The sequence below is a fragment of the Schistocerca cancellata genome, chromosome 2 (genome assembly GCF_023864275.1).
Source record: "Schistocerca cancellata isolate TAMUIC-IGC-003103 chromosome 2, iqSchCanc2.1, whole genome shotgun sequence".
NCBI classification, from domain to species: Eukaryota; Metazoa; Arthropoda; class Insecta; order Orthoptera; family Acrididae; genus Schistocerca; species Schistocerca cancellata.
The window spans coordinates 1,131,203,762-1,131,225,853 of record NC_064627.1 but is presented as its reverse complement, the minus strand read 5'-3'; the positions used below and the strand labels follow the sequence as shown (position 1 = coordinate 1,131,225,853).

Below are 22,092 nucleotides of genomic sequence, written 5' to 3'. Positions count from 1 at the left end.
TGTACTGTGTTTTTATTTGTACATTGAATTCAATACATGCCTGTGACCAATATTAATTACATCAAGAATTCTTTCCTTGTAATTGTATTTGTTATTCTTGGTTGCAGTCTGTGACACATTGTCAGTCAATGGAACAACTGGCAGTCAATAACTGAGGCATATTGCTCCAGATAAGGGGTCAAGAGAAATTACAAGCCTGAATAAATGACAAAAGGTATACAAATTGTTCAGGTTACTGAATCAAAGAGTTTGGTGTGACACTATATTGCAAAGTAAGTTGTAAAAGTCTTGATTGTGGCTGGGGAAAAAAAAAATTTATAGTCCTCGCCTTTTCCCAACTGCAAAAGTGCACTATCCAGTAACAAAAGAAATATTTACAGAATGTGGATAGAAAATAAGTGAAGGGAAAAGAAACAAAACCTATGTACTAACTGAAGACCAGGCAGAAATGTTATAAATCATATATGAAAATATATCCACCTCCTGGTAACAAACTGAAACAGAACTTGACAACTTCCTATAAAATTGTTACTGAGTAACAAATTTGTAAATGTTTTGCAGGAACAGGACATCTGACAAAAAAAAAAAAAATTTGCAAATAGCAAATGATCCTAGTAATTTTTTTCACAAATGAGCCAAGAATTGTTTACAGATCTGATAAAAGTGCAATATTTTACAACAGAAAGGGGGGGGGGGTAATTACATGAAAAGGGAATAAAATTGTATGTAGTGTTCAGCTTACAAAGAACATGGGGGGCTGAACAAACAAAGTGATTGGATGTGTGTTCCCATGCTCTACGAATGCATTACAATTGTGTTTGTGCCTTGAAAAATTGAATGAGAAATCCAACAGCGTATATTTGTGGTCTATGTAAGAGAAACAAATTTGAGGACAATATTACAGGAGAAGAGGATGACATGGGAGGTACAATACTGTGGGAAGAATTTAACAGAGTGCTATAAGACATAAGTGGAAACAAGGACCCTGAAATAAAAGTAATTCCCTCAGAATTATTAAGATCCTTGTGAGAACTACCTATGTCAAAATTGTTCCACCTAGTGTGTAAGATATTTACAGCAGGCAAAATACCCTCACACTCCAGGAAAAAATGTAATAATTCCACCTCCAAAGGGCATAATCTGTAACATTTCAGGCAGGAGGGGGGGGGGGGGTTATGTTCATGGTCTCTAACATTATTGAATTTAGCATATGTCAAAATTCAGGAGTAAGTAAGAAACTTTGTTTTCTCCAAAAGAATTCCTGCTCCAATGTACAGGCCTCCATTCTGAAGATGTGAAATTCGGAAAAAAAATTTAAATGCTGTATCTCTGTAACAGTTCTAGATATTTTGTTACAAGTTTTTTTTTTATTTGAAAGATAATTGCTTTATGATTAAAATGGTATCCTCCATATAGACATATCTCTCAAAGTTCTTTTACTGTCTCCTTTTGGATTTTTTTTTTTTATAATTTACAGAAACAAAAAATTTTCCAAAAATTCCAATCCAAAAAAGTATTTTTTTTTCTATTGATTACTACCATGTAGTACTATATTGTCTGTAAAGGAGAGCTTCCAGTTTTTAAGTTGGACAGGTTTTATTTTAAAAAAATATCCTCTTTTTTTCTTCACGGGTAATGTATGTCTTCACTGAAGTTGTTTCTACTAATTTCTTTGTTAAAATGTTTATTTCTATTGTCATTGTTGCAGATATTTCTTATCACTTTCTTTGTTGCACTTATTTCTTTTCACTCTCATTGCTGCAGATATTTCTTACATTTTGTTGTAGGTTCCTTTCAGTTTCTTTGTCATGGTTGTTCATTGCAGGTTTCTATAATGTAGTTGTTCAGTGCTAATTTGTTTACTGAAGAGGCTTCAAAGAAATCTGAGACTATCCAGCGAGTTCTGTGTTCGTGAGGAACTTGCCAGTTAACACAGTTGCAGTTTGTTTTGTGAAAAGGACTGTTTGAAATGTCTTCAGACTGGCGTCACAGGAGAGAAGTGTGCTGACTTTTTGCATGTCAATAAAAGAGTGATATTTAATGGAAACAAGAAAACAAACTTTGTTCAGGTTGGGAATAAGTGTTCTCATTTGAAGACTCTGTTTCAAAGTGAAGATGCTTCCAGTGATGACTTCTTGTGTTCTAAATGTTTTGACAGAATAACAACAATGGTAGTATCTGAAGAAGGTGAAGCCTCCCATGGTGCACATTTTGCATCAATAGACGAAGGATTAAATACCCTGAATCAGTCGGCTACAGAGGTGGGTATTAGTCCTGTTAAGAAATCATGGTCAGTGAAGTTGAGTCATAAGATCTATGCATCAAGGAAGTGCAGAGAAATTACTACAGCTATGGATGAATACACTACATCAAAACTGACCACCAAAGTAGAAATTCCATCTTCAGAAGAAAATGAACCAATGCACTCTTGCACCTCTTACCAGGAATTTTTCACAAGTATCAATTCAGCTGTTGAATATTGTGCATCCTACAGTGATAAACTGCAAGTTTTAACAATTATTCCAGAGAAATTTTCAAAGAAAACAATTTTGAACCACATTCCACCAGTATCAAAGTACATGGTAGACAAATCAAGAAATGTGAGGTCTGTAAAAGGAGCCTTTGGAAGACCAGTTCCCTATTATGATCGTCTTGTAGAAGCAGTTCAAGTTCAAATAGTGCAGCCATTTTATCTGGAAGATAAGTGGGACTGTTCACGATAGAGTGCCAACAACAGAGAAACTATAACTGTAACAGTTGAAGGTCAAAAAGTTGTGAAAGTGAAGAGGTACAAGACTCACAGTATTAAAGAAACTTTTGCAATTTATAAGAGCAACTGTACAACCTCACACATTGGAAGATCACTACAACCTATGTGGGTAGTTCCATACCCACCTAGGTACTTCCGTTTATGCGTGTACTGCACCAATTTTGAAGTTCGTGTGATAACTTTGAAGAACTTACTGGGGCACGTGACATATGACACCTTGGTTGGACGTGTGAAGTCATTAGTACCCTGTGACATAAAGCGAAGACTTTGTTGTTTCAAGAATGTGATGACTGCCCTGGACAAGAAGGAATGTCTTTACAGTCACTTGGCCTGGAAGATGAAGCAGATAACTCTGCAGAAATTACATATGCAACACGGGAGGAAAATAAACTAATTAAGAAAACTGTTGCCTTTGACGGTTTCATTGATGAACTTGGTAAATGGTCGGTGTAAGCAGTAACACACTGGCATCTGAAGAAATTGCAACAACACATTGCAGAAGTGAAAGGGTGTGTACAGGCTGAAGAACTATGTTTAGTGCTTCACTGGGATTTTGCTGAGGACTAGTGTGTAATTCTCCCACAAGAAGTACAAGGGTACGCAAGAAAATGCAAGAGTATAATTGGAGTAATGACCAGGTTTCAATTTTTACAGGAGTGACATATTTCCAAAACGAGACCACAAGTGTTGCAGTTATAAGTGATGACACAGGACATGACTCAGCACCTGCATCGCTAGCGATGCACAAAATTCTTCAACTGTAAACAGGGGCGGATAAAATCATTATTTTTGATGGTGCTCCAAGTCATTTTAAAAATCGTTACCAGCTGTTTGAATTGAGTAGGTCACTTGTGCCAACTTACTGGGTATAAAGTGGCCTTGTGATGGCGTTGGAGGCCTGCTGAAGCATCATACTACAAAACAATCTTTCCAGACCAAATACAGCTGTGATTCAGAATGCTGAGGATTTTACGAGTCATGAAATCCACAGCCCTCATTCTTTTGTCCAAAGAGGAAATCAAAGAATCCCAAGAGCAGAAGAAGAAACTACTCCTGTGAAAGGAATTCAGAAGACACACTTTTGGACTCAAAGTGATGGGCGAACTCATATTGCACGCACTTTAAAGAGCAAGAAAGACGAAATTTCGTTCATTCGGCCAACACCTCACAAACAGCAGGATAATATTAAGATTCACAACCTGAGAAGGGCAATGTTTGTGGCGTGTGTGTGTATAACTGTGACTGGTGGATTGCAGAGATTGTAGACACCAGTTATGAGTTAAACAAAAAGTGTAGCGAACTTTATGCTACCACATGGACCAGCAGCTGAAATAAATAGGTTTCCAGCTGAAGGACAGCAACAACGCCATCAGTTCACACTTCCTATTCACAATGTTTTGAAGACTGACTGTAAGTGCTCCAGTTCCTATTGGTTCAACAGGAAGGTATCACTCCACATCAAAGGAAGATACTGTATCAGTGGAACACATTTTTAGTTAATTGACTGGCTAACTTCAGTACAAAACACAGTGCATAGAAGTTGTACAAAACCTTTAAATCTTTGGACCTTTCGCACACATTTTGTCATCATTTAAAATGCTTCAAAATGAGTCTCTTACTCATCTTTCAAAACTAAAATTATGTTAAAGAAGGCTAGGTTTTGATTTTTAAGAGACTGTTTTGTGATAATGTAGCAACAAAACAGGTTTGATGTATGGCAAAAATTGCAACTGTTTATATAACCTGTTCAACCTAAAAGTGGAAGCTCTCCTTTTCAGGGAATGTAGAACTATATGGTACTAATCAACAGAAAAAAAAAAATTTCCAAAAAATATAAAAAATTTTCAGAACACTATAGTAAAAGAAGAAGGTAAGTCCAGAGGATTTCTTTGTAATCATATAGCAATTATCTTTCAAATTTAAAAAAATAAAAATAAAATAAAATATCTAGAACTGTTCCAGAGATAAAGCATTTTAAATTTTTTTCCAAAATTCACGTCTTCAAAACGGTATGCACAGTGTCATCTTTGGATGACTGTATCTCGGAGCAGAAATTGTTTTTGAGGAAACAAAAAAATACGTGTTTCTTACTTAGTCCTCCATGTTAACACATACTAAGTTCAGTAACATCCAAGGCTATGAAGGAAAGATTTTTTCTTAGCCTGCCTCAACTGATATGGACTATGCCAAAGTATGAAGGTGGTCTGAATAGTACCAAACCATCAGTTTAATAAGTCATGACTGCAAAATACTGGCATGTATTATTTCCAAAGGAATGGAAAACTCGTAGAAGCCAACCTTGGTGAACATCAGCTTGTGTTCAGGAGAAATGTAGGAACACACTACGCAATACTGACCCAACGACTTTCTCAGAAGATATGTTGAAGAAAGACGAAACTTTGTAACGTTTATAGGTTTAGGGGAATCTTTTGAGAATACTTGCAGAACTACACTCCTTGAAATTTTGAAGGCAGCAGGGATAAATACACGGGGCCAAAACGGTATTTACAACTTGTACAAAAACCAGAACAGTTATAGAGAGTCAAAGAACATGAAACCTATGTTAAGCCATAGTTGAAAAGAAAATGGGACAGAGCTTTAACCTGTTCTTGAAGTTATTCAATCTATACATATAGGAAGCTGTAAAGGAAACCAAGGAAAACTTCTGAAAGGGAATTACTGTTCAAGGAGAAGAAATACAAACTTTGGGGTTTGCCAAAGACATTGAAATTTTGTCAGGGACAGTTGTGGACTTGGAAAAGCAGTTGAACAGAACAGATAAGGGTCTTAATAGAAAAAGAGGTTATAAAATGAACATCAATAAAAGTAAAACCATGTTACTGGAATGTAGTCTAATTAAATCAGGTAATGTTGAGGAAATTAAATTAGGAAATGAGATATTAAAAGTAGCAGAGGAGTTTTGCCATTTGGGCATCAAAATAACTAGTGATGGGAGATATAAAATACAGACTGGAAACAGCAAGGAAAGGGTTTCTGAAAGTGATGTATACAAAAATGGGGGGAAAATGAAAAAATCCTATGACTACAACATCAATGAGTCACTGTGTGAATCGGCCAACTCATTCGCGTACCTGAGTGAAACATTTTGTAGGGATATGAAATGGAATGACCACATAGGTTCAGTCATGGGCAAAGCAGGTAGTAAACTTAGGTTTATAGGCAGAATACTGGGGAAAAGCAATCAGTCTACAAAGGAAATTGCTTACAAATCACTCCTGCGACCAGTTCTAGACTACTGCTGAAGTGTGTGGGATTGGACCCACACCAGAAAGGGTGAACTGTGGATATTGAACGTATACAAAGAAGGGCAGCTTGAATGGACAAAGGTTTGTTTAATCCAAGGGAGTGTCACAACTGTACTGAAGGAAATGAACTTGAAGTTTCTTGAAGATAGCTGTAAACTTTCTTGAGAAAATCTATTAACAGAGTTTCAAGAATCAGCTTGAAATGATTACTCTAGGAATATGTTACAATGCCCTGTGTATCGCTCACATAGGAATTGTGAAGATAAGATTAGAATAATTACTGAATGCACAAAAGCATTCAAACAATCATTCTTCCCACGTTCGATATGTTAATGGAGCAGGAAGAAACCCTATTACAAAAATTATAAAATACCAACAGCTGTTATTTTGGTTTTATTTGTTAGGCAACCAGTTTCGGCGTTACATTATGTCACCTTCAGGGTTGCATATATTGCAACAGTGTTGTTATTCTGTCAAAACATTTAGAACACAAGACGTCATCACTGGAAGCATCTTCACTTTGAAACAAATGAGAACACTTATTCCCAATCTGAACAAAGTTTGTTTTCTTGTTTCCATTAAATATCACTCTTTTATTGACATGCAAAAAGTCAGCACACTTCACTCTTCTGTGGCTCCAGTCAGAAGACATTTCAAACAGTCCTTTTCACAAAACACACTGCAATTGTGTTAACTGGCAAATTCCTCACAAAACACAGAACTCACTGGATGGTCTCATATTTCTTCGAAGCCTCTTCAGTAAACAAATTAGCACTGAACAACTACAATACAGAAACCTGCAATGAACAACCACAACAAAGAAACTGACAAGAACCTACAACAAAATGTAAGAAATATCTGCAACAATGAAAGTGAAAAGAAATAACTGCAACAAAGACAATAGAAATAAACAATGTAACAAAGAAATCAGTAAGAAACAACTTCAGTGATGACATACATTGCCCTTGGAAAAAAATGGATTTTTTAAAAATAAAACCTGTCCAACTTAGAAAGTTGAAGCTCTCTTTCACAGAGTATATAATACTACATGGTAATAATTAATAGAAAAAAAAATACTTTTCTGGATTGGCATTTTTGGGAAAAATCTGTAAATTATAAAAAAATACAAAAGGTGACAGTAAAAGAACTTTGACAGATATGTCTACATGGAGGATACCATTGTAATCACAAAGCAATTATCTTTCAAATAAAAGAAACTAACAAGATATCTACAACTGTTACACAGATACAGCATTAAATATATATATATCCGAATTTTGCATCTTCAAAATCATGTTCACAATATCATATTTAGAGGCCTGTATCTTGGGGTAGGAATTTTTTGAGAAAACAAAAAATACTAATTTCTTACTTACTCCTTAATTTTAACATATGCTAAATTCAATAACTTCCGAGACTATGAAGGTAACCCCCCACCCCCCTGTCTGAAGTAATACGGATTATGCTTGCCTTATCAAAATTTTTGTTGAAACAGCAGAAACAAATTTAGATGAAATGTTACTCTGGGCATTCAGTAAAACTCTACTGGGACTCTAGGTTATAGAACATATTTTTTAGCAGTGGGTTGAGAACCTTACAGGAAATACATAAATCTCCTCATTACACTGTCAAAAACAAGTGCATCTACCTTACTTTCTCTCTTTCTTCATCTCCTGCTTATGACTTCACGTGTATATCTGAACTATTGTTGTTGGTATATTTTTTCTATTGATGCAGATGAGAATAGTTCTAGCACTGAACTGTTCACAGTAAGTCACTCTCCGTCCTGTCTTCCTATTCATTATGTATCCTAATCCCTTTAACATGTACACTGCTGCTGTTGATTTTACTCTATGTTCATCTGGCCTAAAATCAGTATCTTCTATCAATTTCACTTCAGTGTCTCCCACTATATCTAGATTCAAGCTTTGCATTTCAGTTTTCAGATTTATTAGCTTCCTTACCACATTCAGACTCCCAACGTTCCACACTCCTTTGCTGGTTATTCAAGATTTTTCTCAAAATTACCTTCCCCCTCGACAGTCCAATCCCAGATATCTGACTCAGGTATTATCCCATAATATTTCGTCATTTTTCAATTATATGCCACATGTCATGTGGACACACATTATGTGTCTTTAATGCTGTAGTTTCCACTGGCTTCTGATTCCTCAAGCTATTGATCATTGCACCTTTTACAGGTAACTCACAACCTCCTGAGGAAGAGTGTGTCTCCATCCGCTCCTCCGCTCTCTTTGACAATGCCGTCATCAGAATGAGGGTGACTTCTTACAAAGGAAGTCTTTGGCCACCACTGTTAATGATTTTTATTCAAAATTTAAGCAGTGGCTGGGTTTAAACACAAGACATTTTGATTACTTGCCAAAGACACCGTCACTTTACCACGAATCTAGAAACGATCTCCTGCACACTCAGATGAGGTGACTACCAGAGAAAACCATCCGTAGTACGTCTATGAACTGTCTTACACAATAGGAGAGTTCCTTCAGCAGACTGGCCCAAGCCCTTGTGATGCAGCCACTCTAATCTTCACACTGCCTATCTTGCAGATACATCTGGCAAATTCAACAATCCCCAACAATGCTCCAGAGACAAAAATAACTCATTATGGCTATTGGCATAATACCTGTATGATTTTGTTCATAGCTGTTGTTCAGCTGCAGCGTGTTTTCTTTTCTCCAACTTAAAAGTATGTTGTCAGCTGCCCTCACCCCCAGTATACTAGTTTCAACACATTAATCTGTAATCTTCATACACATGATAGAGCTTAAATCATAGGTAAACTGAGGTCAAATATGGATTGGATGATAAACACATCCTTCGTTACAGAAACAATAAGCAGAGCAACATGACAAAAAAATATGTAACATATGCAACGAACAGCAACCAACAGACTGATATGGGTCCTTCCATGGTAAGTGGTCTAGAGGTTCCTGCATGACCATCATGGATTTTGATGCCATTATGTATGAACATTCACACATGTTCCCGATAAACACTGGTACAGTCTCACAATCACTAATACAATACTTGAGTGTTTGGTAACTTTGAGACTAAACCAGAAATTTTTCCCTTGAAAGAAACGAAGCTAGGCCTGCTTGTGTTTTCTAAAGCGAAATATTAATCACAGAAAGATTTCCTGAGCAAATTTTCATATGGATAACTGAGAAAATAGACACTTGAAAAATGGTGAAGTTTAGCTTTTTATATCACTGGAAGTAATTGCAGGATAAACCCGAAACTTTGCAGGAATTAACATACCAATATAAGGTTTTAGAATGTAAATTTTCATTCTCATACTGCTTTCGAACAGTTTAGAAATTCAGAGCGAAATTGATGATTTTAATAAAAATGTCAAAAACAGTTATTTTTTCTAACAATAAAAAAAAGGCTTCTGCAAACTCTTTAAAACCATTATCATTAGAATGACCATTTTCTAAACCATCTAAAACTATATTTGGTTTTCCAATGCGAGCATATGAGGTCCTAAAAAACAACAAGGTACAGGTGCATTGAAAATGGGCCTTTATTCTGCTGGTATTAAAATTACATTTGACATCTTTATTATGTCCTGCAATTGTTTAGTCTCTGGGGAAAGCAATATCAAAAGTCTTTACAATTAAAAGTGAGAAAGTCCAAATAACTAGAAATATTTCAATAAAGACACAACTCATCGTTACATAATTCAGTCTGTTTTTCTGCTAAAACTGCAGAATCAAACTGGCAGTAAAATTTCTGCATAACACATCATATAAATAGTCTTCAGGGTTTACACCACAGTCACATTGTGTTAATTTTGATGAAGTTAATTGCAGTCTCCCTCACATATTTTGGAATGGAATCAAGCAATAGAGAATTGTCTATGCGTCTTGTTATCGTTTAACGCTACTATTGTTCTGGTTTAAGGGGACCACACGGTGGTTCAGTAAAAAAAACAGATTGTCAGTTTTCATCATATTTTGATAGATTAAGGTTTTATTTAAGTACTATGAAAAGGATTTTTTTCGAGCATTTTCCTACCACATGTTTATGTGCCACGCCCACTTTTCTGTCACCCAGCTTTCTGCATATATTTTAGACCTTTATATCCTCTACATTGCACGTTAGGTTTTTTTTTAATCCCAAGAGTGTTGGCTAACCTGGGAATGCAATGGTTGGTATTCTTTTGTTTCTGCTGTTTGTAAACAACACGCTTTCAAACATGTGGTTAGTTTTGCGTGATTGCGAGTAGTTGTTATACTTAACGTTTGCAGTGCTTGTTTACGGGTGTTTTGTTGTGTTTTTTGATGATGATTAAACGTAAAGGTATTTTCAAGAAATGACAATTTAGAGGAAACAAGTTTAGAAAGCTTTCTGTACAAGAGGTTATGTCGCCTGGCAATGATGTATCTAATTGTAATTGTTTAACAAGTGCATCATCAAAGAAGCTCTCACATTTCAAGAGAGTTACAACGAATTTACTGTGAGTGAGAAGGGGTGCAGTAACAATAATATAAATTTGAGAATATTATCAGACGTAATTTCTAAATTTGTACAATGTAGACAGTGTGGCAAGTCGCAGAAAGTGAATTTTTATGAGAGTGCCAGTGGGAGAAAAGGCCTAGCAATTGCTTTGGATTTAATTTGCTTTAAATGCTCAGCTGTGATTTAATTTATGAGTTCTTCAAAACCAGAAGCAAGTGGCCCTTATGAAATCAATACCAGATTAGTTTATGCCTTACAATCCAACGGCAAGGGCATGGCTGCAGGGAGAACATTTTGTTCAGTGATCACCAAATAAATTTGAAAAACTGACTGCAATATTAGAGAAAGCAGTATGTGAGGTCAGTGAGGAAAGCATGAAACTGGCTGCTAGGGAAGCAGTGGAAGAAAATGGTGGATGTTCGGATATTGCAGTTGCACTTGATGGAAGTTGGCAGAAAAGAGGACACACGTCTCTGAATGGAGTAGTGACTACCACAGGTATAGACACTGGTAAAGTGTTAGATGTGGAGATAATGTCTAAATATTGCAAATGTTGTAAAGTCAATGAATGTAAAGAACACAACTGTGTGGCTTATTTTAGAGGAACAAGTGGTGGTATGGAAGTTCATGGAGTACAACAAATATTTCATCGGTCCATAGAAACAAGAGGTGTACGGCACACCAAATATTTGGGCGATGGTGACAGTAAGGCGTTCAACAATGTGGTGAACTCTAAGCCATATGGAGATGCCATTATTAGCAAAACAGAATGTGTAAGCCATGTTCAAAAACGTTTGGGAACAAGGCTGAGAAAAATAACTCTTGATATGAGAGGAAAAAGAATTAAAAGTTGGAAAATTGTTGACCAGACAGGGTCAGTTAACTAAAACTGAAACAGAAAACTTGCAGGTATGCTATGGGCAGGCAATTAGGAGAAATAAAGAAAATCTGGAGGCAATGAAGAGAGATGTTTGGGCCATATTCTTTCATAAGTCCTCTACTGATGATAAGCCATATCATGGATTGTGTCCATCAGGAGAAAATTCATGGTGTAAATACAAAAGGGCTCAGGCAACTGGAGAACCCTATTCTCACCAGCATTCTCTTCCTGCTGCTGTTTTTACAGCAATCAAACCTATTTTTAGAGACTTGGCTCATCCTGACTTTCGAAGGAAATGTTTGCATGGGCAGACACACAACCCAAATGAATGTTTCAACAGCATAATTGGGAACCGCCTTCCTAAAACTGTATTTGTAGGCAGGCATCCAATGAAACTAGCAGTTCATGATGCTGTTATTACATTCAATTGTGGTAATATTGGAAAATGTTGGGTACTGAAAAAGTTGGGAATTAATCCTAGTGAAAATATGATCAATGGGATGCAACACTGCGATAAAATGAAGACAGCCAATGCAGACAGGTCCTCATCTAATATGGCCAAGAAAGCAAGACAAACATCCGGGAAGGTGAATAAGAAGCTGGAAGACTTGCTAAAGGCCAAAGAAGGGCCATCATATGCAGCAAGACAGTTTTAATTAACTGTAAGTAACAAATTTCAGAAGTTTCTCTCTAAAGTCAATTTCCTGCAAACTAAATTTTCAGTACATATGGCCCATTATATCAGAAACTATCATAGATAAATGAAAGACAGTTTCAGAGACTCTGTATAACATAAAAAGCCACCTCTGGTATTACATTCATTAATATTCCCTCATTGGGAAGTTCGCATAAAATTATTTTCTGCAGAAAAAACTTAATATTTTTTGTTAATAAATTTAAAAAAAGTAGGTATTTCTTCAAAACTATAAAAATGGATAAAGTAGATTTTATTACAGTTGACTCTCTTAGCATCATGTAACATACAATAAAAATATTACGATCCTGAATCAAATAGTTTTTTTCAGAAATGGGTCAAATACTTGCCTAAATTGACATGGGTTAGATAGGCAGACTGTGGTCGGCCTTAAGGTACTCTGTGTGAGCATAGTTTCCTCTTTATGTGGAAAATTTAGTTTACTAACAAAAACTTGTATAAATGTGTTACTATGGTCTGTGGTAGCTTAACAACTACTGGTTCCACTTTATAGTAAGAAAACCAACACCCCTATTGCATTAGGGGCCATGCCTGATATCTGTGCAACAGCAGCCACAGTTGCGTTTATTTATGTAGGATCCTAAGCCTTATGACACATTTTTATAACAGTCAGCGGCCAAAGCAAGAAGAAGACTCTTTTAGGATCCTAAGCTTGTGTTTACTTTGAGTTACTTGAATTTTCTTACAGTGTTCGTTAATTAGCTGCAGAATGTCATGAGGAAGATTATATTGTCAGCCAGATGATGTCGCTGATGGGATTGATTGAAAGAAATTTTAATTTGACAGAACCCAAAATATTACACTTTTCAAATATAATCACCTCAAATCACTAGAGCCAGAAAAAGAGAAACTATTCCTTTTATTAGCTATCTTATTCCATTTCATACTGATGGAGGATAGGACCAGCAACTTGGGTATTAAATATTTTTATTTTTCTTCCAATACCTGTCACAGTTGAAATAATAGTCATTTCTTTGTGGTGACTAGTTTTCGACCATCACATCCATTTCAAACCATAGCTTTAGACTTTAAGTGTAATCATACAGTCCACAAATGTATATGTGAGTAATTAAATGTTCCCTATTTGTCACTAGAAATCATTACATGAATACAAAATATTACACTTCAAATGTGTATAGACCATGATTTCTTTCCATTTGAACACAACATCTAAGTCTATGATATGTAAATGAATATGATAGTCTGAAACTAGGGGTCAAAGGAGGCCTACGATCCCACCTGTCGGCTTTGACCCGTGATGTAAGGGTGTCGTGTTGTGTTGTGTGAGGTCATAACGGCGCGAAGTTTAGTTTATGAGTGTGTTATGTTTATAGATGTCATCTTGTTGCGGTTGGTTGGGTCCACTGGTGGTATGTGTATCGTCTGCGTGTTATGTGGTGTATTGGGTTCATTTTGGTGTTGGTGCCTGAAGTGTGCATTTATCGGTCATGACTGTTATAGAAGAATCGAAATTAGTTTCAGTGAGTTAAGAATTACGTTTCCATTGTGTTTATGTTATTGCGGTGTCGTTTGATATTATTCGTTTACTGTTTGTCGCGCAGTAAGTCGTTTAATTCAATCTGTGGCTTCTTTTGTTAGGAATGGATATGACTTCTAAGGTTAATAGTGCGCGTCTGCGACCTGAAATGGGAGACGACATGTTGTCCGTCATTAAGTTCCTGCAACTTTTTGGTCTTCTGATGGAGTTAGTGAAATGCGGCGTATGCAAACAGAATATGCAAGTTCAGGGTTAGTGTGCAGCACCAGAAATTTTTTATGGTAAGTAGTCATTTTTTTGCATCTATTATTCGCATGTTATGATGATTGGTGGGATTTTTATGTGTTTTTGGGTCGGTGTTATTTACTGCATGTGTTGGTGGTTGATGTTTTGGTATCGGCACTTGTGGTTGATTTGTGTGCCTTAGGGGAAGTACTTGATTTTAATTTTTTTTTGTATCGTCAGTTGTATTTGAGCTGTGTAGGTCATGGGAATTGACCGATCCCAATTTGTCGTCGTACCTATGTATGTTTTGGTATTGTGAGTTGCTGTTGACCTATATAGGTCGAGGAAAGTGTCAGATTCCAATTTTTGTTGTTTTCGGTGTTGGTTTTGTGGTACTGATAGTTGCGGTGTGACTATAATTTTTGTAGTAGTTGGTTTTTATTTTGTGGAATCGACAATTGCGGTTGAGCTATGTAGGTGAAGGGAAGTGACAGACTCCTGTCCATATTGTAAGTGTAGCGGAATTTGGGAATTTTGTGTTTTTATGTCGTCATTTTGTATGGTTTGGGATCATGGTGTGTGGCTGTATGTATTTATATTTAGTTTGTCCCCACCTGAACACCCCCAATTTCCCACTCTGGTCCTGTTAGTTTGATTGTATTTTTGGAGAGAGATGTTTGTTGGTTTTATATGTATTTTCATGTTTGTTGTTATGTTCATGTAATGACGTCATAGGTCCCATATTGGAGATGTTGAGAATGGTAGTTTCCGCCATACTGATGACGTCATTGGTCAAAGCAAACTGGTGGAATTGGACGTTTCTGTAATCCCGAAACTAGTCACCACAAAGAAATGATTGCAATCAAAACAGTGACAGAAAGTAGAAGACAATAAAATCTTCCACAGAGTGCTAAAAAGCTGTAGAACATCATTAAAAAATGCCAGATTTCATAAATACCAGCAGACTAAGGACCCATTTTCAATGCACCCCCACCTTGTGGTTTTTCAGGGCCTTATAAAACTTGCATTGCAAAACCAAATATAGTTTTCTCAGTGGCTTAGAAGATGGCCTTTCTAATGAAAATAGTTTAAAAGAGTTTACAGAAGATTCTTTTTTGTAAAATTGAGCAAAAATAACCAGTTTTGGCAGTTTTAATAAAAATGTCAAATTTGCCTTCAATTTGTTAACTATTGGATGACAGTATGAGAATGAGATTTTATGTTCTAAGAGCTTGTACTGTGGTACCAAGTTGTTATGTGCAAAGTTCCAGGTTTATCACACAATTTCTTTTAGAGCTATAAAAGGCTAAATTTCACATTTTTTTCAAGCATCTATTTTTTCAGCCTAGTTTGCTTCAAATCATTGATATGAAAACCGCTCAGGAATTTTTTTTATTATTCTATGTAAGAGAGCACAAAAAGTTGTACAAGACCACCTAGTTTTGTTTCTTTCAAGAAAATATTGCCAGAAATATTAAGTCTCAAAGTTGCCGAAAACTCACGAGTACTCTATTCATTGCAAGTATTAACCTGGTGAAAGTAAAAATTTACCAACGTTCATTAGGAACATGTGTGAATGTTCATACAAAATTACAGCAAAATACATGATGCTCATGTGGTAACTTTTCCCAGGATTAGACCACTTGGGATGGAATGGCCTATACACTATTTGCAATGTGGCAGTCCTTTGGTTGCTCTTCATCCGATATATTATGTAGTTTTTGCAATGTGAAACTATTTGTTGTGTCTTTAAGGAAGATCCATATTTGATGTCAGCGTACCTATGTTTGAAGACTTTTTCTGAAGGTAACATATTAGGCCTACTGTGATGAAACTGGGAAAATAAAGAAGAGTGCAGCTGTGCACGCGTGATCGGCGTGAAAGGAAGTGCTCCATCGCAGTGAGGCCCTGGACGTCCAGGGCCTCGCGTGATCGGCGTGAAAGGAAGTGCTCCATCGCAGCGAGGCCCTGGACGTCCAGGGCCTCGCTGCGATGGAGCACTTCCTTTCACGCCAATCACCTGCCACTCTACCTAAAACCTCTTTCCTCATTACCTTAGCCAACTTCATCCTGACCCACAACTTCTTCACTTTTGAAGGCCAGACATACCAACAATTAAAGGGAACAGCCATGGGTACCAGGATGGCCCCCTCGTATGCCCACCTATTCATGGGTCGCTTAGAGGAAGCCTTCTTGGTTACCCAGGCCTGCCAACCCAAAGTTTGGTACAGATTTATTGATGACATCTTCATGATCTGGACTCAGTGAAGAAGAACTCCAGAATTTCCACTCCAACCTCAACTCCTTTGGTTCCATCAGGTTCACCTGGTCCTACTCTAAATCCCATGCCACTTTCCTTGACGTTGACCTCCATCTGTCCAATGGCCAGCTTCACACGTCCGTCCACATCAAACCCACCAACAAGCAACAGTACCTCCATTATGACAGCTGCCACCCATTCCACATCAAACGGTCCCTTCCCTACAGCCTAGGTCTTTGTGGCAAACGAATCTGCTCCAGTCCAGAATCCCTGAACCATTACACCAACAACCTGAAAACAGCTTTCGCATCCCGCAACTACCCTCCCGACCTGGTACAGAAGCAAATAACCAGAGCCACTTCCTCATCCCTTCAAACCCAGAACCTCCCACAGAAGAACCCCAAAAGTGCCCCACTTGTGACAAGGTACTTTCCGGGACTGGATCAGACTCTGAATGTGGCTCTCCAGCAGGGATACGACTTCCTCAAATCCTGCCCTGAAATGAGATCCATCCTTCATGAAATCCTCCCCACTCCACCAAGAGTGTCTTTCCGCCGTCCACCTAACCTTCGTAACCTCTTAGTTCATCCATATGAAATCCCCAAACCACCTTCCCTACCCTCTGGCTCCTACCCTTGTAACCGCCCCCGGTGTAAAACCTGTCCCATGCACCCTCCCACCACCACCTACTCCAGTCCTGTAACCCGGAAGGTGTACACGATCAAAGGCAGAGCCAAGTGTGAAAGCACCCACGTGATTTGCCAACTGACCTGCCTACACTGTGAAGCGTTCTATGTGGGAATGACCAGCAACAAACTGTCCATTCGCATGAATGGACACAGGCAGACAGTGTTTGTTGGTAATGAGGATCACCCTGTGGCTAAACATGCCTTGGTGCAAGGCCAGCACATCTTGGCACAGTGTTACACCGTCCGGGTTATCTGGATACTTCCCACCAGCACCAACCTGTCAGAACTCCGGAGACGGGAACTTGCCCTTCAGTATATCCTCTCTTCTCGTTATCCGCCAGGCCTCAACCTCCGTTACTTTCAAGTTGCCGCCACTCATACCTCACCTGTCTTTCAACATCATCTTTGCCTCTTTACTTCCACCTCGACTGACATCTCTGCCCAAACTCTTTGCCTTTACAAATGTCTGCTTGTGTCTGTATATGTGTGGATGGATATGTGTGGATGGATATGTGTGGATGGATATGTGTGGATGGATATGTGTGGATGGATATGTGTGGATGGATATGTGTGGATGGATATGTGTGGATGGATATGTGTGGATGGATATGTGTGGATGGATATGTGTGGATGGATATGTGTGGATGGATATGTGTGGATGGATATGTGTGTGTGTGTGTGTGCGCGCGAGTGTATACCCGTCCTTTTTTCTCCCTAAGATAAGTCTTTCCGCTCCCGTGATTGGAATGATTCCTTACCCTCTCCCTTAAAACCCACAACCTTTCATCTTTCCCTCTCCTTCCCTCTTTCCTGATGAAGCAACAAGGGGTTGCGAAAGCTCGAATTTTGTGTGTATGTTTGTGTTTGTTTGTGTATCTATCGACCTGCCAGCGCTTTTGTTTGGTAAGTTTCATCATCTCTGTTTTTAGATATATTTTTCCCACGTGGAATGTTCCCCTCTATTATATTTATATAATGGTGAGACAGAGATTTAGGAAACGGTTTTAAATTGTAAGGCATTTCCAGGGGCAGATGTGGACTCTGACCACAATCTATTGGTTATGAATTGTCGATTAAAACTGAAGAAACTGCAAAAAGATGGGAATTTAAGGAGATGGGACCTGGATAAATGGACAGAACCAGAGGTTGTAGAGAGTTTCAGGGAAAGCATTAGCGAACGACTGACAGGAATGTGGGATAGAGATACAGTAGAGGAATGGGTGGCTTTGAGGGATGAAATAGTGAAGGCAGCAGAGGATAAAGTAGGTAAAAAGACGAGGGCTAGGAGAAATCCTTGGATAAAAGAACATATATTGAATTTAATTGATGAAAGGAATACAAATGACTCTAAGATGAGATCGACAGGAAGTGCAAAATGGCTAAGCAGGGATGGCTAGAGGACAAATGTAAGGACGTAGAGGCATCTCACTAGGGGTAAGATAGATACTGCCTGCAGGAAAATTAAAGAGACATTTGGAGAAAAGAGAACCACTTGTATGAATATCAAGAGTTCAGAGGGAAACCCAGTTCTAAGCAAAGAAAGGAAAGCAGAAAGATGGAAACAGTATATAGAGGGTCTATACAAGGGTGATGTACTTGAGGACAGTATTATGGAAATGGAAGAGGATGTAGATGAAGATGAAATGGCTCCTTCAAACTCTCAATGTGGCAGGGGTAAAATACAGGAAGTGAAAGGCTATTTACGATTTGTACAGAAACCAGATGGCAGTTATAAGAGTTGAGGGGCATGAAAGGGAAGCAGGAGTTGGGAAGGAAGTGAGACGTGGTTGTATCCCATCCCCAATGTTATTCCATCTGTATAGTGCGCAAGCAGTAAAGGAAACAAAAGAAAAATTCGGAGTAGGAATTAAAATTCATGGAGAAGAAATAAAAACTTTGAGGTTTGCTGATGACATTGTAATTCTGTCAGGGATAGCAAAGGAGCTGGAAGAGCAGTTGAACGGAATGGACAGTGTCTTGAAAGGAGGATATAAGATGAACATTAACAAAAGCAAAACAAGGATAATGGAATGTAGTCTAATTAAATCGAGTGATGCTGAGGTAATTAGATTAGGAAATGAGGCACTTAAAGTAGTAAGTGAGCTTTGCTATTTGGGGAGCAAAATAACTGATGATGGTCGAAGGAGAGAGGATATAATATGTAGACTGGCAATGGCAAGGAAAGCGTTTCGGAAGAAGAGAAATTTGTTAACATAGAGTATAGATTGAAGTGTCAGGAAGCTGTTTCTGAAAGTATTTATATGGAGCATAGCCACGTACGGAAGTGAAACATGGACGATGAATGGTTTGGACAAGAAGAGAATAGAAGCTTTCGAAATGTGGTGCTACAGAAGAATGCTAAAATATAGATGGGTAGATCATATAATTAATGAGGAGGTATTGAATAGAATTGGGAAGAAGAGGAGTTTGTGGCACAACTTAACTAGAAGAAGGGATCGGTTGGTAGGGCATGTTCTGAGGCAACAAGGGATCACCGGTTTAGTATCGGACGGCAGCATGCAGGGTAGATATCCCAGAAGGAGACCAAGAGATGAATACACTAAGCAGATTCAGAAGGATGTAGGTTGCAGTAGGTACTGGGAGATGAAGAAGCTTGCACATGATACAGTAGCATGGAGAGCTGCATTGAACCAGTCTCTGGACTGAAGACCAGAACAACAGTTATTATGGTAGCTTTTATATGCATACTGGATTTTGCAAGCACAAGTTTGGATTGGGGAAGGAAACTGGCAATGTTGTCATGAAAGAAACTATCCTTGCATTGACCTTTAGCCATTTTGGAAATGTGCTGTAAACCTGACGGCCTGGCTGGGTTGAGACCTGAACCCCATTCCTTCTGGTTAAGCATCCAGTCAGTATTGCTACTTTCACATATTATGGAGCAGAGTTTGCACCACTAAGATGTAATGGGAATGCTAAAAGGCATATCATCAGTTAATTTTAAATAGCCTATAAGAAAATGACAGGGAGAACATTTGACTTTATATGACCATTGTGTTTAGTTTTGACTGCAACAGTGTGCTGCTTTACTAGTGAGTTAACTATTTTGAGTATTGCGTTCACGTATGTGTTAAGTACTATTAGTGTTGCATGTATTTTATGCTCTAAAATGTAACTCTCCTTTTGAGAAGATATGATTAGCACTATCAAGCTTTTGCAGAGTTTCAGTTTTATTTCTGAGTATGTTCATAGTCACAATTGTCATGAACACATGAAGTTGACTAGAGTCCCATCTCCTTGGACCATGGACATCTATATTTGGTGGTGTTGCCATCATAACGTGTATCGACCCATATGTATAGGGACTTATTCTGGTTTATTTAGTTTTTAATTCATTATGTATATTATTTTTCTTCTGGTTTACAGTTTGTTTGTTTTTTATTTTTGCATTTATTTCAATTCATTAAGTGAAACTCGTGGGTTTTGGACTTTCAAGTTGTGTGATGCCTTCACACATCGAGCGCTCTGGTTAAGATACGTATATGAAGTGTAATTTGCGATACCTCGTTTTTGTGTTGTGTGTGTTCTAGGTACTGATGGGTCCGTTTTGAGCAACATCAGGGCAAGTGAAATTTGTGATACCGAGTTTCTGAGTTGGCTGTATGTGACCAGTATCGAGGGCTTTGTTTGAGCTACACAGGTCAATTGAAATGTTACAATTCCTATTGTTTCGTTTTTGTAGCAATGTGTTGAATGGTGAGCATTTTTCTTTCTTTTGAGGATAATATTTGTTTGGATGGTTGTTAGCGTCATGTATTACATGTGTCCCCACCCTAAAGCCTCTACTTCCCACAGTTGTCCTGGTACTTTCATTTCATTGCTGGAGCAAAATATTTAATCTTGTTTTTATTTCTGTTTGCGGTTGTGTGTAGTTATATTATGGCCACCATATTTTATATGATGGAAATGGGAGTGTCTGCCATCTTGATGATGCCATGGGTCAAAGCAGGTGTGTGGAATTGGATGTTTCAGTATGGCCAATAGACTACACTATACCAAAAATTGCAGAAGCAAACACAAAGCACGGTCCACACATTGCCATATTGACATATGAAGTAAGTGTTGGAAACAACCAACGAGGAATCAGCTACATTACAGATCAGTCTGACAAAACAATCAAGATTTTGGCTAGGATGTAATACTGGATCCTCCCCTGAAGTTTTAGTTGTGGTGACAGACTGATGTGTAGCACAGCCTGAGGTCTATGTTAGGTTAGAAGACGATAATCTGGTTGAGAGTTTGCGAAGCCAACCAACGTAATGCCAAACAAACAGGTTTACTTTCAGCATAGTCCAATGTTTACATTTGTGCCATATTTAAAAGCAACTTTGCCAAATTTAACGCACTTCTCACAATGAAAACAAACTGCAAGGGAAATAAAGGAAATTACATTGGGTAATGAAGTATCCAATGAGTATTTTGATGCACTGTATGTACACAAACTGCTGAAAATGGGTTCGAGGGTCCACTACGCAACCTTTAGCAATACTTCTTACTCACATTTCTTAGACTCCTCTACTCACTACCACATTATGAACTTTCATCCTGACAGGGCTACACAACAAAAAGATATAAGACGAGGGGCCTATGACCTGAATCCTGCAACTGTCAAAATACCATTCATAAAGGAAAAACCCACTCCCCTCCTCGCTACAAAAATCAGGAGCTATTCCACCCAAGAATAAAATATGTCATGGAATACACGCAGTCCACAAAAATAAAAATGGCACCATACATGTTTTCAATGGCCCTTGACAACATGACCTAGATTCTCTCTTTCTTTTGACCTCTGTGTTGTTTAGATAAACAAAAAGAGACAGAAAGAGAGAGAGAGAGAGAGAGAGAGAGAGAGAGAGAGAGAGAGAGAGACCGACCTCCATTTCATGCACATCTTACACACCAGCAAAGTAACTACTGAAGTACACCTGGATCGGTATAACAAAGTGACAAAGCTGGGCATAGATGTGTCAGTCGGCATCACCCACATGCACAATATAGTTGCAGTAGCAACCCCACTTTCATAATGGTGACGGTAACCAGCACTTGTTGTAAAGTGTAGTACGACTGTACAGAACAGTAACCAAGCTTGTTCTCTAACTGGTTGTTGCTATGGTGAATCACTTACTTATTCCGCTCAAACACTAGGGCTAGTAAACTAAGTAAAATAACTGAGTCATGAATCATCACAGTTTCTGAGTTTAACTAACAAGGTATTACCTCCGACAAGTTTTAAATATGTATTCGCAGCTCTTTTGTAAATTTAAATGTAATAGCTTAAGTGCA

General features: G+C 38.0%; 1 protein-coding gene across 5 annotated transcripts in view; it reads right to left on the bottom strand.

Annotated features, from left to right (window-relative positions):
* The window catches only part of LOC126163168 (E3 ubiquitin-protein ligase RBBP6), a 382,937-nt gene that overhangs the window by 359,305 nt on the left and 1,540 nt on the right, over positions 1 to 22,092 (bottom strand). The gene's annotated exons all lie outside the window — the stretch shown is intronic.